General features: G+C 40.7%; 1 pseudogene; it reads right to left on the reverse strand.

Moving 5' to 3' along the window:
• Positions 1-874: 874 nt before the first annotated feature.
• On the reverse strand, positions 875-2,807 carry LOC112396586 (sentrin-specific protease 5 pseudogene; annotated as a pseudogene).
• Between the last annotated feature and the right edge of the window lie 1,385 nt (positions 2,808-4,192).

Here is a 4,192-nt window from a genome sequence, read left to right on the forward strand (position 1 = left end):
ATTTGTTTTCATATATATAAATTATATATAAGTTACAGACATTATATCAATATATATAAATTATATATATAATTTTAAGATACAGGTCTGAGTGCAATTAAAAGAAATAGTACAAAGAAATCTCCTGCCTCCTTTACCCTGTTTCCTCTCATGGTAATGTCTTGCAACACTACAATAAAATAATGCTACCAGGATATTGACATTGATATAGTCGAGATATAGAACATTTCCAGCACCACTAGGATCCTTCATGTTGCTCTTTTATAGCTACATCCACTTCCTTTTCATTCCACTGATGTCTTAATCTCTGCCAACCACTAATCTGTTATCCATCTTATCTTCTCAAGAACGTTGCATAAATGGACCATACAGTATGTAACTTTTTGGGATTGGCTCTTTTCTCTTTTACAAAATGTATTTATATTATTTATTTTATTTTTGGCTGTGTTGTGTCTTCGTTGCAGTGCGCAGGCTTTCTTTAGTTGCAGCGAGCAGGGCTACTCTTTGTTGTGGTGCGCTTGCTTCTCATTGCCATGGCTTGTCTTTGTTGTGGAGCATGGGCTCTAGGAGCACAGGCTTCAGTAGTTGTGGCATGAGGGCTCAGTAGTTGTGGCTCAGTAGTTGTGGCACACAGGCTTAGTTGCTTGGCGGCAAGTGGGATCTTCCCCGACTAGGATCGAACCCGCGTCCCCTGAATTGGCAGGCGGATTCTTAACCACTGTGCCACCAGAGAAGTCCCTACAGAGCTATTTTAAGCTAGATTCTTAGAAACTATTTCTCAAGGCTTCTTTCCTTTCTGATATTCAGATAATGTCCTGCTCCAGAAGAATCTCCTTCTAGTCTACATGACCTTGTAACAAACCACTTCTACTTTTCAGTTTCTGTATCCATAAACCTTTTTAGTCCATCTTTTTACTCCATTATATCTTTTGGTTACCAGCTGTCTATGCAAAAGGCTGTTGAAGAAGTGAACTTTGTCTGGAACTGCATCCATTATCAGCTCACTGTACATATTAATGACCTGGTCATTCAGCCTATTCTGACCATCCAGGGTTGCCAGATCCTCCATATCCAGCATGTGCTTATTGCAGAAGATGCGGAAGTTGCATTTTTGATGTCTGGCCTGATAGTTTCTTATTTCCCTATTGGTAAATGGTTTTCTATTAGAAAGGTCTTCGTTAAAGACATCTTTTAATCTTCAAGGTCATCTTTTTCGCCGAGTAGGACCAAACCGACATACTTCTTCATAACCTCATCCAGGAGTCCGGAAAGGCAGACTGGCAGCTCTTCACCATCCACTGGAGAGGCTTCTTGGCTGTTCTTCCCACACCTCCCACTTGATTTTCTAGTTTGAGTCCACTGCATGTCAGAGGAGCGTCCAGTGGACTTTTACAGCAAGGGTGGCCCAGCAACTTAGAACTAAGAATGTTCTGCTTGAAAGATCCATCCTCATCCCACTGGCGTGAGCTCTCATTCTGAACAGTGTCTTCAGACACAGGCCCATCTACACTACTCACAGACTGATCTGCCCCAGACACTGACAGTTTTACTCTGTCATCATTGACAGTACTTGTCCGATTTTCCTGACCCAGAGCCATAACTTCTCTCTCAGTTTCCAAGATAAACATGTTACTAGAATGATATTCTGGTTAAGGGGATGTCGTGAATCAGCTCTGTACACTCCCACTTAGGAGAGGAAGAGGCTGACTCGCCCCACGTGCATTGTGGCACTGCCATTCTGTTGGTCAGGGAATGCTTCATCTAAGCTAAGCTCCTTGCCCAAGAGAGGGCTTCCTTTAGTGTGGCCATCAGGCACATGAGAGTTCTTTCCCTTCACCACAGCATTGCTGTCCATATCTGGAAGGTATGGTTAATGCCGACAAGAAGGGTCTTCAGGTTCTGGGGAAGGGAATGGGCTGCAACTGCCACCCGCACTGTTCTCCATAAGGGTCTCTTGATGGTCCCCAGTGACCTGCACCCAGCTTTGCTGGGCTTTTTTTAGCTTGCAAGCTTTGCTTTTTGTTCTGAAGTGCTGGGATCTGAGAACCCTGTACCGAAATCTAATCATGGATCATTTCTCATACATCATATGAGGAGATACTTTTATTCTTCTCTGTTAAGTTGAAACTTTTTTGGAATCAGGGGTCCCTCATTCCTGTGGTGCTCCAGCCCTTGGTAGCAGCCATAACAAAAGCTCTTTCTCTTATGGTTGCTCAAGGTGACCACAATTGTGCCACTCTCACCTGGACTCTGGCTCTCCGCATTGAGCTTCATAGGAAGATGAGAAGCCTGTGACTCCATCCTAGGTCTGTGACCACTGGCCTGACTTAAAACACTATTTGCTGGTACGTCAGCAGCTGCCTTCAAGAGACTTTTCTCTCCAGAATATTCATGATCAGATCAGAGTTCTTTGCTGATGATAGCAACTTCTCTGCTTGGACTTTCAGGAAGGTACTTGCGGAGGAAATGAAGTGTTTAGTGTCCTTTCTTTTCACTTTAGAGGACAAAGTACTAAGATTCTGAACAGCCATATTGGACTTTGTCTTAGCAAAAAGGGGTTCATCCTGGATCAATATTTTCTGGATTTGAAGGGCCTTCTTTCTGCATTGGAAATGCTTCAAATGCCTGCTCCAAGTAACTGGACGTCCCAACTTGGCTTTCAGAATGCACAACTGTTGATGAAAGTAGAACTTCTTAAAGCCTCCAAACCCAGTATTCCATTTCTAAGAAAAGACTAAGTGGATTCCTTTCCTCCATAGAATTTTCGTCTGTTTTTTCATTTTTCTGATGCATAATGAGATCTGAAAGCAGCTATGCCCCTCTCTGCTGGAACCTGTCACGCCATGGGTCCAGAGGCTGCGGCAGCTTGGACTGCGGCTCCACCTTCGCCAGCTTTAGGGGAAAGCCCGTCAGCCAGCAGGCGTCTGGCCTGCTTACAGCGACCATGGCCGCCGAGCTTCCTCTGGAAGGGTTGGCTTTTTCCACTCAATCTAATTTTCTGGAGGTTCATCCAGGTATTACATGTATCAGTAGGTCTTTCCTTTTTATTGCTGAGAGTATTCCATGGTATCGATGTATCATAGATTGATTAACCATTCACCCATTGAAGGGCACCTGGGTTTTGTTTTGGTTTTTTGTTTGTTTTAATTTGGGGCTCTAATGAATAAGGTTGTATTATGTATAGGCTTTTGCTTGAAAATAAATTTTCCTTTCTCTGGGATAGAAGCCCTAAGAGTGTGGGTCATGTGATAGCTGTATGGCTAATTTTTTTTTTTTTTTTGTATGGCTAATTTTTTGAAGAAAATGACAAATTGTTTTCTGGAGTAGCTGTGCCATTTTACATTCACCCAGCAAAGTACTGGGTGATCTAATTTCTCCTAATTCTCATCAGTATTTGTTGTTATTTTATTTTAGCTATTCTGATAAGAGTATAATAAAATCTCATTTTGATTTTAATTTGCATTTCCGTTATGGTTAATGATCTTGAACATCGTTTCATTTGCTTATTTGCCATCTGTATATTCTCTTTGATAGTCATTTTTTAAAAACCTATCTTCTAATTGGATTGTTTTGTTTACTGTTGAGTTTTGAGAGTTCCTTTTTATGTGTTCTAGATACTGGTTGTTTGTCAGATATATGGTTTGCAGTTATTTTCTCTCACTCTGTAGCTTTTTCATCCTTTTAACAGTATGTTTTGCAGAGCAAAAGGTTTATTTTGATGATGGCCAGTTTATCAATTTTTCCTTTTATGGATCATGCTTTTGGTGTCGACACTAAAAACTCTTTGCCTAGCTCTGGAAACTGAGGATTTTTCCTCTTTTTTTTTCTAATAATTTTATGTTTACATTTAAGTCTGTGGTCCACTTTGAGTTAATTTTTCCAAAAGATGTAAGAAATAGGTCGAAGTTCTTTTTGTTTTTATTTTTGGCTTATGGATGTTCAATTGTTCTAGCACTGTTTGTTGAAGAGTCTGTCTTTCCTCCACTGATTATTATAGCTAAATATTAAGTCTTGAAATCAAATAGACTGGTCCTCCCCCTTCATTCTTTTCTTTTCAAAATTGTTTTAATTGTTCATTTGTTGATGAGAAAGAGCTCTGTGACTTTGCAAAAAAAACCCCGAGGGAGGATAATACTCCTTTTGGAGGGTGATTGTGAGATTATGGGCACTGACACATATAAAGTACTTAATA

Source organism: Neophocaena asiaeorientalis, unplaced genomic scaffold (genome assembly GCF_003031525.2).
Source record: "Neophocaena asiaeorientalis asiaeorientalis breed wild unplaced genomic scaffold, Neophocaena_asiaeorientalis_V1.1 scaffold57, whole genome shotgun sequence".
Taxonomy (NCBI): Eukaryota; Metazoa; Chordata; class Mammalia; order Artiodactyla; family Phocoenidae; genus Neophocaena; species Neophocaena asiaeorientalis.